This window comes from Elephas maximus, chromosome 11 (genome assembly GCF_024166365.1).
Source record: "Elephas maximus indicus isolate mEleMax1 chromosome 11, mEleMax1 primary haplotype, whole genome shotgun sequence".
NCBI lineage: Eukaryota > Metazoa > Chordata > Mammalia > Proboscidea > Elephantidae > Elephas > Elephas maximus.
In genome coordinates, this window is record NC_064829.1 from 40,626,299 (window position 1) to 40,641,308 (window position 15,010).

A 15,010-nucleotide genomic window follows, 5' to 3' on the forward strand; every position below is an offset into this window, starting at 1 on the left:
TTTTGTTTTTGTTGTTGTTCTTCTTCTTCTTTTTCCTTTTTTTTTTTTTTTTAATATTGGTGTGTGACTCCTAAGAGTCTAGCTGACTTTGTTCCACCTCTTTCCACTGACGTTTCCCAGATATCCCTCTACAATGTCTTAGGAAGTTGCTGGCCTTGGAAGCCTGCACTAAGCAGCCCAGGAGACTCCTTTCAGTTTCACAGTTTCCCTGCACCCTCTGGCTCAAACAGGTAGAGGCTCAAATAAGAGCTTAGAACTCAGTCTCCATAATATTCTGAGAGTGGGCACTCACAGAAAACACTTCGAACATAGAGGAGGGAAGAATAAAAGGCAAAGAGCAGAGGATTCAACATTTAGAAGCACCCAGAGCCATTATTTGTTATTCACATATTTTAGTCATATTAAAGGTTAAATTTACTTCTGTGAGCAGCTGAGAGCTTTATATATGTCATATATATGTCACATTGAATACAAACATCTTAGAAAACAACTTCACAACATTACCCATTGGCAAATTGGTGGTCACCGATAAATTTAAATGAGAGGTATGAATTTCAGTTAGAGGTAGGTTTAGTTGCTGATTCCTTTTGTATTTCTAGCAAAGAAAATTTTTGTATTTCTTGCTTCAAAAAATATGGAATTTATTATTTATAATAGCAAAAACGGTTTCAAAACATATAAGTGCAATTAATGTTTATGATTAAGTAACTAGATATTAAAATAATCATTTTGAAGCAATTAAATTTTTTTTTCAATGAAAATTGCCTTCACATCAAACTTTTGGCATATGTTGTTAAAAAATAGTATTAAAGGTTTGATGTTAAAAAGTAGATTGTGATATGAGAAAATACATATATAGCGTATATATATTTCTGTATTTACACACTTGAAGATTTACTAAGGTCAACATATATATTTCTCATGAAAGCCTGGTATCTATATTGATCCCTAATGATTAATACTACCTCAAAGGTATTCTTCAAAAAGCCAGAATCATGAGCTGGGAATCATTTCAAATGTCCTTGTCCTAATTCTGGCATAATAACTTAAGACTTTAGAAACTTCCATGTAGTAAATTTGCCACTAATCACATAGATCTCTTGATAAAAGGACCACATATCTATGGATATTTTTCTTAAATAATGATACCTCTTAAATAATGGCTACAGTTCTTTTTGATATCTTAAAAATCCAGCCCTCAAGTGATTGACTTGGAACATTCATAAATGTTCCCCTGGAGATGGGAGAAGGGATTATTTGGAGCATATGTGTTTAACGTAAGCACAGTGCTGATACCTGAGATATCCTACTTCTCAGGTACTTTTCCTTCAAGCCCTAGGCATCTACTATAAAAATTTAATTGGAGAGCAGTGTGACAAAAGCTGTGGAATTTGCATTAAACCTACTTAATGGAACTTAATTGGGGGTATATTTGGTAATTTATGTTTTGCTCGATGTATAGTATGCAGTTTTCTTCCCAAATGCATACACTTTCAGTTTCCGGATGGAACCAGTTCTCACCACTTTTGTATGTCATAATTAGAGTAGATACCAAGAAATCGAACTGACTAGTTATACCAATGAATCTTCAAATACCTTGTTACATCAGTTATCATATTTTACATTATCACTTCCCAGTAATGAATGTGTAGAAGGATTTACCAATTCACTACCTATTCCTGAAAGTCAGTGACCTTCAGATGTGCAGCGAAGTTTCAGTTTTTTAATTTTAAATACTAGTGTTCTTCTGCTGACATTGAAAAATTTTTTATGTCTAACTGTGGTTCCACCTCACAACTCTGACTCATTTAATTTTAGCCAATAGTATTATCACATGCAAATGAAACAAAGGTGGAATGATAATATTGGTGCCAATACATCCGGGGGAAATAATGCTACCACTACCAGAAGCTGAACAGCTCATAAAAGGATAGCAGTAGAAGACATAAGGTAAAAGACATTTAATAAGACTACAAAATTGGGGAGTGGGAGGTTGAACAGAAAGAAAGAAAAAAACTAAGAAGAGAAGTAAAATGACTTTCAAGAGCTTTTAAATTCAAAGTCAGCGGAATCTTATCAGTAGAATCTTCCTATGTAAGGTCTTGGCTAAATGTGAACTCGCAAAGTATTTTTTGGATCTGAAGTCATTAAAGAAAAATTTGACTGCAATTCATATAGATTAAACTAGTTTCACTCAGTAGACACACAATATTATTTCATTCATTAATTTGTTCATTCATTTATTTATTCAACACTTTTTATGCCAGGTTCTGAGATATAATAGTGAGCCTCAAGGAGCTTACAGTCTAGGTGCATTCTCAGACAACATTTATTAAAATGAAAGAATAACTGCACAGAATACCAGTTAGGAATTGTATATATTTAGCACTTCAGAACCACATGTTTTATTTTTCCATTTCTATGAAATAAACTGTTGGTAATATAGCCACCATTATAATAATGAATTACATTCATTTATACGACCTGATTACTTGAGAGGTGAAGATCTTAAAAGAGTACATAAAGAGAATTCACACAATATGTTTTTGCCCTGAACAATTTTCTAGGGATATACTAGTTTGTCTAGGATTAAAGAAAAAAAAAAAAATTAGCTGGGGTTATTTACATGGGGTGCATCGTTGACTTTTACAAGCTATGTGAACCACTTGAAAGTGTACACAGCATTTTTCTTGGGTTACATAAGTAGCCTGTAATCTCAAAAGTGTTGAGGAACCATTGCTAAAGAAAGACCTAGTTTCTTTCTCTGTCAATAAGAAACACCAAAAAATTAAAGTGGTTGACATCCAAACATACCCAAACAGTATTTCTCCATTTGTTTTACTTGACCTTTCTTAGTCTATGTCATGGATTTCATCTGGGCCTTTCCTCTATTTTCAGTGTATCTTTCTCATTTCTTCTCTTCACTTTTTCCCTCCCACTGTGTAAGTGGGAAATAGGAAATTCCAGTCAGAGAACTGGGCCCTTTTTGGACAAAAATATAGAGCATATATTGTCTACTTATGTTTCACTTTGTGATATATGGAACCCTGGTGGCATAGTGGTTAAGAGCTTAGCTGGCTAACCAAAAGGTCAGCAGTTTGAGTCCACCAGCCACTCCTTGAAAATCCTATGGGACAGATCTACTCTGTCCTATAGGATCGTTGTGAGTCGGAATTGACTCGATGGCAACGAGCTGTTTTGTTTTGTTTGTGTGTGATATATAGTCAAGAACTTGGGAATAAGGCTGAATTTGAATATTAACTGATGAATTACACATCTAATAGATAAGAACTAAAAAGTACACAACCACCTTAATGAGAAAGATACTACACAGGACAGCAAACCTTGGTTGGTACTGAACGTAAGGTATTAATATAGTCAAAAAAATAATATGACACACCAAAAGAAGGTAGTAAGCAATGAAAGCAAAAACCAAAAGCCAAGGATAAAAACATAGCCAATGCCTACCAACAGTTAGGATTCCTCTGGGACCCAAAACTAGAACTCTCTAGTTCTGGGAGATATTCCACCTGAGTCTAGAAATGATTTCATTGGGCTATAGTAGTCGGATGTTAATAAGAATTAGAGTAAGAGTAGTAGCTGACATTACAACCAGGAACTGTTCCAAGAAGTCAGAATTTACCGATTTAATCCTCATTGCAATTGTTGGAAGGTGTTATATTTTTATCATTTTACAGATAAAAAGAAGACAAAGCACAGAAAGTGAGGTGAGGTAAAATGTACTTTCCAAAAATGGCAACAGTAAATCTTCAGCCTTACCTCTTCTTCCTAATCCTTGCCACTCCCTATCAAGAAGTGGAGTCTATTTCTTCTTCCCTCAAACCTGGTTAGACTTATGGCTTCTCTGGGTAATATGGCAGAAATTATGCTAAATGACATGCCAGAATACTTTATAAAAAATATACACAGCTTCTTCCTAGTTTTCTCTTTTGAAACCCAGTTACCATGTTGTGAGGAATCCAGGTCACATGGAGGCCACATGTAGGTGTTCCAGTGAACAGCCCAAGCTTAGGTCTTGGTCAACAGCATGCATCAACTGCCAGATGTTTGAGTGAATGAGACTTCAGACAATTACAGCCACAGTCACAAGCTTTCCAGCTGATGGTCCAGAAAGAGTGAAATGAGACAAGCAACCCCTGCTATGCCTTGCCCAAATTCCTGATACATAGAATCATGAGCATCAGGAGTAATTGTTTTATGCCATGAAGTTTTGGGGTAGTTACGTGACTAGAGCAAGTGACTAGTAAGTGGATGAACTGAGCTTTGCACTTGGGTGGACTGACTCCAGATTCCACACTCTTAATCATCGGATGTACTTCCTTCATAAACAAGAGCCAGCACTCTTAAACACTATGCAGTGCTGTCTTCATAAAACCTAACGACATTAAACAATCGAATCAAGTAACCAACTTCCCTTGTTCCGAGTTCATCTCCACCAAGTACCTGTCTTATCATAACCTGGCTAACACACAGCTTGCTGACAGAGAGAATGATATGCTAAAGTAAATGAGAATCTGATCCGTTTGGAAGCTACTTTTCATTTTAAGTCAATATATGGGCATCCTGGTGATACATAATCAGATACCTGTGTTTTTTGATCTACATGAGTCCATATTCCATGATTTGATAAGGCCTGATGGCACAGTGGCTAAGAGCTTGGCTGCTAACCAAAAGGTTGGCAGTTCGAATCCACCAGCCACTCTTTGGAAACCCTATGGGGCAGCTCTACCCTGTCCTATAGAGTTGCTATGAGCCGGAATCAACTCAACGGTATTGAGTTTCGCGGATGTGTTCACTGGCAAGACCTAATGCTGGCTCTTCAAAGTTGAGGCCTGTACAATTCTGAACTGTGGTTAACGCAACAGAGTATGCTACCACTGCGGCCTCAGGAGGTTCAGCTAGTGGAGACACTTACCCTGGAGAAAGCGTACATCCATTTGAGCTGTGTTTTTGTTGTTGTTTGTTTTTAAGAGGGGCCTAATGCAAAAGGCAATTACAAGAGAAAAAAACTTGATTCACATTCTAGAGAGGTGGTTATAATTAAAATATTTGTACTGTACCTATGTGTACAGAAAACCTACATAGACATTTACAAATAACTTATTGTTAATAAATTAGTCATGGTGTCTTTGACTAAACTGATGGTAATATGTCATCTATACCACCAGTTCCTCTTAACACAGACATTTTGATCCAGTTCTCCAGCCAGAGGAGCTAGGTTCAATCTTCTTTCAATTACTTTTTGTAAGAGAGTTGTCATCTTTTGACACAGTTCTAATTTTACCTCTCCTGCCCTGATGTAATTATCTATTATCTATTGCTAAGACAGTTATAATTATATGTCTTAGGTCATTTTTTCTGATGATCTGCCTGTCATCTTCTGATTCTTGGTTTTTAATAGTTAACTGCAGACAACTCCTTCCATTCTTGCATCTTTCCAGGGCTCTGCTGACTGTTACTGCCATACTCACATTCTTACAGAGTTTAGTCCCATGGTTGGAAAGAACTGACCTCGTGCCAAAGCACCAGGAAAAAAAAAAAAAAAGGTTAAATTGCTGGTATTTACTGATAGTTTTTACTTCAGAGCATCCTCATGTGTGGCTTTTCATTCATTTGGTTATTCGTTCACTTGTTAGGAAACCCTCAGTAAATTTACTCTATAGGTCCAACTCTATTGTTAACCTGGGGATAAAGATAAAGCTAAGATGACTCTGTCCACAGTGATTACAGTGTACTCTGGGAGAAGGTAGAAGTGTCAGCTAGTCTATTCAGGGCACAGTGGAGTAGATTGTGCAGAATAGGGAAGCAAGGTCAGAAAAAGCTTCATAAAAGAAAAAATCAGTGACTTGAAATTTAGAAGAGCCATTTATTTGGCAGAGATCAAAGCTGCCCTGGCACATAGGTCAGTAGATATTTGAACAAAACTTGGAAAAGTCAGAGCCAAGAGAAATATTTTCTTTTCACTTTTAGAACTCAGATTATTATTACCTATGACTTGTGAGATTTTTTTTATGACTTGTGAGATAGACTTTCAGAGGTGATGTTAAATTTTCTGTTATGTTGCTAACCTTAAAATATTACTAATTCCATAAACAATGAAATGTACTCACATATTTGGTATACTACTGATAGATGGCACTGTAAAGACTGTTTAGTTCCAAGCACTAACATCTCAGTAACATGTAATTCTGTACACATGCCCATGCCCTGCATCGTCAATACTATACCATTAAATCCCCACCGTCCTCACATGTGCCTTTAATGCATCTCTGCCAGCTTAGGGCATTGTATTGGTACTTTTTCATGCAGTGATGCTTTGATGTCATTAAAGCAGGCATCAGCATTAAGACTGCTTACGATGGGGAGGGAACAAACTTGAGAAAAAAACAAGACATGGGGGATCTTGAAAGCTGTTGTCTCAAAATCACTCCCATTGATTTATGGGCATTAGTGTGGTGGACACAAATGTTTGACATACATGCCAATTCTCTCACAATATGGTGGACATGGAGAAAACAGTATACTTATTGGGTGCATCACCTACTGAGTGCATAGATGCATCATCACATTGTTGCTTACTTAAAATCTATACACCAGTTATTACGGAAAGCAAGCATTCTCCCCAGTGTCTCCAAGAAGCGAGTCTGTAAGAATATGCGCCGATATCCTCGAGCCTCAGAGGACCAAATAACTGTTTGAAATAACTGTTTGAAAGTTAAAACAGTTAACTTTCCCAGGATTCACTTCCTTGTCTGTGCTGCCATGGGAACCAGCCTCTTGTCCAGAGTGGATTCTCTGATAATTAGTCTTAAAAGAATATTCCTGATTTTTAAATGAACAAATCAGTTCTCTGCATCGAAGTTGTTAACATGCTCCAAACTTTACATATTATTGTCCTTGGCAAAATGTTCTCTATTCACTCATTTATTCACAAATACTTACTGAACAGCTAGTATACATAAAGCACTATGGAGAACACTGTGAGAGACCAAACAGCACCTTTAAGGCCCTCTGGGATGAAAGATTGTCCTCTTCAAAGAGTCCAGGGGAATACTCTCTTTGGACACCTCACCCCGGCATCCGTATATACGACTACACCACACATAGGACACTTAATCTTAACTCCCTGATGAAACCAAAAAAACTAAACCCATTGCCGTTGAGCTGATTCCCATTCATAGCAACCCTATAGGTCAGAGTAGAACTGATGAGGCTACAAATCTAGCTGTGATGTTCATTTACTCATACAGTTTACCAATGGCTGCTATGGTATTGGCTGTTAGAATTCAAAAGATATCCAATGAGAATTTATGAATACTTAGCATTAACTCTGCTGCTGCTTCTTTTTTTTTTTTTGTCTCTGCTCATTCTGCATATTTGACAAAGCATTACTGATATCAGCATGAAAAATTACGCAATTTCAGGTAAGGAGGAGCTTGAAATCTATGGAATTGAGAAAATCTCAAAGCCGACTATATTATAATGTATTGTAATACATTATATATACATGAAGAAGGATAAAAGATAAATCCTGCCAATGATAGTGTTTTCATGAGAGCTCAGTTCCCGTTAAAGTGATGAGCTAAATTTCAAGGAGATGTCAGTTTTGTAACAGAGTTCTGAAAATATTTCCGTATATGAGGCTTTGCATATATTCTCAGCAGTGAAAACCTAGCTCAGCAATAAATATTAAAATACATCTAATTAATGGGAGTCTGCGGTCAAGAAATGGAACTTTTACCTCCACGTTGACTGTAGTATGCCTCCTACACCCCTTTCGTGACCCATGGGACACATATCTCCCACATACATTTTTCGCCTCAGGGGTTTACTGGGAAGTTGCTTTCCCACTGAGAGTGGGTGCTGCCAGCAGGCAGACGCTGTATAACTGTCTGAAACAGAAGAAGCTGTTGTGTGTTGCATATTACTCTTTTTATAGGGTATTGTACGAGTGGTGCTGAATCACTGAATTTTTGGTAGGAAAATATGAACTTTGATAAAAATTATTTGGGGACACACATGTCCCTCTGGACACTAAGGGTAGGATTGGCAGTATGAGGCAAGAAACAAAATCCATATTACCTACCAAAAATTCTGACACTCTCAATGATTCAGCATGCACTCTATTAATGAAAAAATATTACAGCAACAAAAAATTAGAAGCAAAAATAATTGGATCTTGAAAGGGATATCTACTCAAGTGGCATGTACAAATGCCACTTACATTAGCTATTAAATTTCTACTTGATCCTTTTTTTCCAGTAAATCATATCCAATCAAAGCATTTGTTGTAGCCAAAGAAACAAATTACACAATGAGAAAAAGAGTAAAACTCAGTGTCACCTAATCTGTATTTCCAGGGGATTTCTCCAATTTAAAATACCTGACTTAAATGGTTACATTAAAATATGTGATGTCTTAGAATAATCCCTGACATAGGGCATATTCTCAGTAAGTGACTGTCGCAGTGATATAAGTCTCTTAAACTTATTTTAAAATAAACGTGTAATTTTAGCCCTAACTATATTTTTGAGTTTCATAGCTTTCCTCTAGTATTGTTGAAGATTGTTAAATAGAAACACATCTTATGTTATTTCCTTGTTAAACATTTCTATGTTATTTCCTTGTCAAACATTTCTATGCATTATTATAATTTAATTACATTTCAATTTGCCAATATTTTAAAACATATTTTAAAAAATCTGCTACTCTTTTCACTGTATCATGTGAAAGCCTTAACAACAATTTCCTCTTCATGCACACCCCCTGATTTGAATAGTTTAGGATTTAGAAAGGTTTCCTATTTACTCACATTTTAATGACATACATTTCTACTTCACTGGCGGCAAAGGCTGATCAGTCACAGAAAGGTCAGTTAACACTAAACAGACCCTTTCTTTATGTAATTACAAAGAATAATATCTTTGTGCTGATGGCACTGCACATCGAGTGGGTGATGCAGAGAAATAATGTGCTGCCTTGTTGGCCCATGGGATACAGATTCCAATACAATAACCGGAACTGATTCTAATTATGCAGCTTTAAAAGGTCATCAGCAAAAAGAGTTAAGGAATTATCAACTAGGTTTATCATAAAGTAATAATGTGCTACATAAATGAAGAAAGTATAAGAATAGTACCTAGAAAGTTCATTAGAAATGAGAGAGAAACTGATCTAACAGTTTCCAGGCTATATATGTGGGGTAAAATAAGTAAACTATTCTAAAAATTAAAATCTGTTGTTTCATAAATGTTCTACTTTAAAAATATTTCCAATGTAATGCCATTTTCATGGTCACATCCATGTTGTATCAGAATTTAAAATTTCTTCTAAAAATTCTTTTTGTTGTAAAATAATGCATTCTGGTTATATTACATATACGAATAATTGAGAGGGGCATGAAGTAGAAAATTATAACTCCTCTTCATAACCACTGTCATTCTCACAGTTCAGAGATGGGGTTAAAAATTTGGTACAAGACCAAGGTTCCTTCCATATGAAGGCAGCAGCATATTAAGGCTGGAGTCCCCCTCTGATTTCAGCCCAATACCCTTTATGGGGCCCACCTCTTCCTAATCTTGTACATGAATCTTAAGAATCCAGACTGATATTTGTGAATGTCCTAATTTTTTAATGTACTAGAGGATTACATTCAACCTTCAAAATAAACTGGATGCCCACAGAGAAAAGAGTCTTTTGAAATGAAAAAATATATGTATATATGCATATATATACATATATACATGTATATATATGCATGTATGGAAGCCCTGGTGGCTTAGTGGTTAAGTGCTAGGGCTGCAAACCAAGAGGTCAGCAGTTCAAATCCGCCCGGCACTCCTTGGAAACTCTATGGGGCAGTTCTACCCTGTACTATAGGGTCACTATGAGTTGGAATCGACTCGATGGCAGAGGGTTTGGTTTTGGTTTTATATGCATACATATATACACATATATAAAAATATATGTATATACACATATATGCCTCAGTATCTTTTCCATGGTAATGCAGAAGACATTAGGCCTATTGTCACCGAAGTGCAAAGTATGAAAGGCACAGTAAATAATTTGCAGTCCAATAAAGTATTTTTATTTATTATTTATTTTATTGTAGTTTAGATGAAGGTTTACAGAACAAACTAGCTTCTTATTAAACAGTTAGTACACATATTGTTTTATGACATTTGGTTAACAACCCCAGGACATATCAACACTCTCCCTTCTGGACCTTGGGTTTCCTATTTCCAGCAGTCCAGTCCCCTCTTTCCTTCTAGCCTTTGCCCCTAGGCTGGTGTGCTCCTTTAGTCTTGTTTTGTTTTATGGGCCTGTCTAACCTTTGGCTGAAGGGTGAACCTCAGGAGTGACTTCATTACTGAGCTAAAAGTTGTCCAGGGGCCATACTCTCAAGGTTTCTCCAGTCTTAGTCAGGCCAGTAAATCTGATCTTTTTTCATGAGTTAGAATTTTGTTCTACAATTTTCTCCATCTCTGTCCAGGACCTCTGTTGGGATCCCTGTCAGTCAGTGGTGGTAGCTGGTACCATCTAGTTGTACTGGACTCAGTCTGGTGGAGGTTGTGGTAGTTGTGGTCCATTAGTCCTTTGGACTAATCTTTCCCTTCTATCTTTAGTTTTCCTCATTCTCCCTTGCTCCTGAAGGGGTGAGAGTAGTGGGGTATCTTAGATAGCCACTTAGAAGCTTTTAAGATCCCAGATACTACTCACCAAAGTAGAAGGTAGAACATTTTCTTTATAAACTATGTTATGCCAATTGAGCTAGATGTTCCCTGAGACCATGGTTCCCACAGCTTCCATCCCAGTAATTCGATCCCTCAGGGAGTTTGGATGTGTCTATGGAGCTTCCAGCAACATGGATAGATCTTGATTGGATAAGATGGAAACAGAATGATAAGGGGGAGGGGAATGAAATAAATTTAAAAGTTAACATTTTGAGGATATGTAAGTCCTGAGGTGGGGCAAACAGTTAATGCACTTGGCTACTAACTGAAAGGTTGGCAGTTAAAGTCCACTGATAGGTGCCTCAGAAGAAGGATCTGGTGATCCACTGTTTTTTACACAAATAACCATCACCTTCTGTATTTGTTTGCCAACTGCTCACTCGCCTGTGAGGGTGCAGTTGGCAAACAAATACAGAAGGTCTGGGTTATTTGTGTAAAAATAACCTGGTACTTCCAAAAAAATCAGTCATTGAAAACCCTATGAAGTACAGCTTTCCTCTGACACACAGAAGGTCACCATGATATGAGTTGGATTTGACTCAATGGCAACTGGTCAGTTATGTTTTATAAAGTCAGCAATGATGCTGTTCTCCCTTATAATGCTTAGGTGGATGGCTTTCTAGTTCTTTATGTTTTTTCCAGGGGCTTACTAAAAGCACCTAGTAAACAAACAAAAAAATCTATTGCCGTTGAGTTGATTCAGACAGAGAGTGACCCTATAGGACAGAGTAAAACCTCATGGGTTATCCAAATAGAGCTGCCCATAGGGTTTCCAAGGCTGTAAAGTTTTTTTTTTTTTTTTATTGTGCTTTAAGTGAAAGTTTACAAATCAAGCCAGTCTCTCATACAAAACCTTATATACACTTTGCTTTTTATAAACTCCTAGTTGCTCTCCCCACAATGAGGCAGTACACTCCTTCACTCCACCCTCTGTTTCCATGTCCATTCGGCCAGCTTCTGTCCCCCTCGGCCCTCACATCTCCCCTCTAGACAGGAGCTGCCCAGATAGTCTCATGCATCCACTTGATCCAAGAAGCCCACTCCTCACCAGTATCATTTTCTGTCTTGTAGTCCAGTCCAATCCCCATCTGAAGAGTTGGGTTTGAGAATGGTTCCTGTCTTGGGATAACAAAAGGCCTGGGGACCATGACCTCCAGGATCCCTCTGGTCTCAGTCAGACCATTATGTCTGGTCTTTTTATTAGAATTTGGGGTTTGCATCCCACTGCTCTCCTGTTCCTTCAGGGATTCTCTGTTTTGCTCCCTGTTGTGGCAGTCATCGGTTGTAGCTGGACACCATCTAGTTCTTCTGGTCTTAGGCTGATGTAGTCTCTGGTCTATTTGGCCCTTTCTGTCTCTTGGGCTTATACTTACCTTGTATCTTTCGTGATCTTCATTCTCATTTGCTCCAGGTGGGTTGAGACCAATTGTTGCATCTTAGATGAATGTTTGCTAGCATTTAAGACTCCAGACGCCGCTCTCCAAAATGGTATGCAGAATGTTTTCTTACTAGTTTTTATTATGCCAATTGACCTCGATGTCCCCTGAAACCATGATCCTCAAACCCCCACCCCTGCTACTCTGGCCTTCGAAGTGTTTAGTTTATTCAGGAAACTTCTTTGCTTTTGGTTTAGTCCAGTTGTGCTGACCTTGCCTGTATTGTGTGTTGTCCATCCCTTCGCCTAAATTAGTTTTTGTCTACTATCTAATTAGTGAATCGCCCTCTCCCTGCCTCTCTCTCTCCCCCCTCTCATAACCATCAAACAATATTTTCTTCTCTGTTTAAACTATTTCTTGAGTTATTTTAATAGTGGTCTCATACAATATTTGTCCTTTTGCAACTGACTAATTTCACTCAGCATAATGCCTTCAAGATTCCTCCATGTTATGAAATGTTTCACAGGCTCATCTTTGTTCTTTATCAATGAGTAGTATTCTATAGTGTGAACATACCATAATTTATTTATCCATTCATCCATTGATGGGCACCTTGGTTGCTTCCATCTTTTTGCTGTTGTAAACAGTGCTGCAATGAACATGGGTGTGCATATATCTGTTCGTGTGACAGCTCTTATTTCTCTAGGATATATGCCAAGGAGTCGGATTGCTGGATCATATGGTAGCTCTATTTCTAGCTTTTTAAGGAATCACCAAATCGATTTCCAAAGTGGTTGTACCATATTACATTCCCACCAGCAGTGTATAAGTAATGTTCCAGTCTCTCCACAGCCTCTCCAACATTTATTATTCTATGTTTTTTGGATTAATGCCGGCCTTGTTGGAGTGAGATGGAATCTCATTGCAGTTTTGATCTGCATTTCTCTAATGGCTAATGATCGTGAGCATTTCCTCGTGTATCTGTTAGCTACCTGAATGTCTTCTTTAGTGAAGTGCCTGTTCATATCATTTGCCCATTGTTTAATTGGGTTATTTGTCTTTTTGTTGTCAAGTTTTTGCAGTAACACGTATATTTTAGATCAGAGATGTCATAGCTAAAAACTTTTTCCCAATCTGTAGGTAATCTTTTTACTCTTTTGGTGGAGTCTTTGGATGAGCATAGATGTTTGACTTTTAGGAGCCCCCAGTTATCTAGTTTCTCTTTTGCTGTTTTTTCAGTTCTAGTAATGTTTTGTATACTGTTTATGCCATGTATTGGGCTCCTAGCATTGTTCCTATTTTTTCTTCCATGAACTTTATCATTTTAGACTTTATATTTAGGTCTTGGATCCATTTTGACGAGGCTGTAAATCTTTATGAAAGCAGATGGCCACATCTTTCTCCTACAGGGTGGCTGCTGGGTTTGAACCACTGACTTTTCAGTTAGCAGCCAAGTACTTTAACCACTGTGCAACCAGGTCTCTTCAGCCCCTAGTAATGTAGACCAAATACAAAACAACTCTAGAAACAAAGGCTGCAATGACACGTTCCCATGGGCCACTACCATGAGATTTATCCAGCCTATCAAAAACTAGCCAAGGCCAGAATAAATGGAGGCTTTAAGAAATACATTAGTATTTTTATCAAATTCATGGTTATTTACCTCTATACCTTTTTTTCCTCTTCTAATCTTTGCTTTCCTTCAACTTCTTTCTTTCCTTTGTCTTCCTCCTTACTATCTTTGCCAAGCATGAACCATTTAACTGTCTAAGGTCCTTTTATCACACTTCCCTTCTGAAGACATTGTGTTCTTTTCTCATCATTTCCTCAACTCCCTACTCTTTCCAAGTCATTTCTTTCTTCTCCCTTTATGGTATAGAAATAGAAGTGTGGTGTCGAAGAGTTAAAAAAAAAAAAAAAAGTTTGGGAAGTTTGAATGACCCGTTTATATTTTTCTGCAAAATAGGAGTTCATGAAAATCTAATGGAAGAAGTGAAAGGAGTAGAGAAGGAGGCACATATTATACAATATATGGTTGTCTTCTTTTTGATGTTGGCCAGATGTTAATTTGAATAGTGGTAGTAACAACTTATGAAACTGAAAAACTATTGGTTTACTGGGAGAGGCTGCTTAAAGACGTTTTATACTTCTCTGTCAATGTGCTATTTCAGCCCAGCAGGGGACTACGAGAGTGTTAGTGTAATAAGTTTGCAAAAGTAAATAGAGTTCAATGATTAATAAAGGCAGTTGTATTCTTATGCACACACAGATGCATATAAATAGTATTTTTATATTTTTTAACATATTGACACATATGGAGAACCAGAGAGTCAAAAAAGGAAGAGCAAACAGGGATCTCTCTAGGACGGATGCAGGACACAAAAGCAACAAAACTGGTGTTTATAAGGTATTTGTTATTGGGAAGTGATTCCTAATTGATTGAGAGTAAATACTGCTTGGTAGTATTGGTATGTGGTGAAATGTGTTAAGATTAGCATTCTCAGGTTTTCGTGGGAGACTAGCACTGGATGAGGCAATAATCAAACAACAAAAAAACCAAACCCGTTGCCATCAGTCAATTCCGACTCATAGCAACCCTATAGGACAGAGTAGAACTGCCCTATAGGGTTTCCAAGGAGTGGCTGGTGGATTTGAACTGCTGACCTTTTGGTTAGCAGCCGTAGCTCTAAATCACTCAGTACTATAATACTGCATTATGTATATCTTTGTCTCTGCAACCACCATGTTTTATAATAGTTAATATTTGTACTAAGCTCCCCATTTTGTGTCTTACTAATTTTTGCCCCAGTGCTTGGTACGTAGTAGGTTCTTGGTAAACATTACTGAATGAGTGAATAGATGATTGAAATTGCATAA

At 37.3% G+C, this 15,010-nt stretch overlaps 1 protein-coding gene across 1 annotated transcript in view; it reads right to left on the reverse strand.

Moving 5' to 3' along the window:
• Positions 1-15,010, reverse strand: part of CCDC178 (coiled-coil domain containing 178) — a 548,199-nt gene that overhangs the window by 167,760 nt on the left and 365,429 nt on the right. The gene's annotated exons all lie outside the window — the stretch shown is intronic.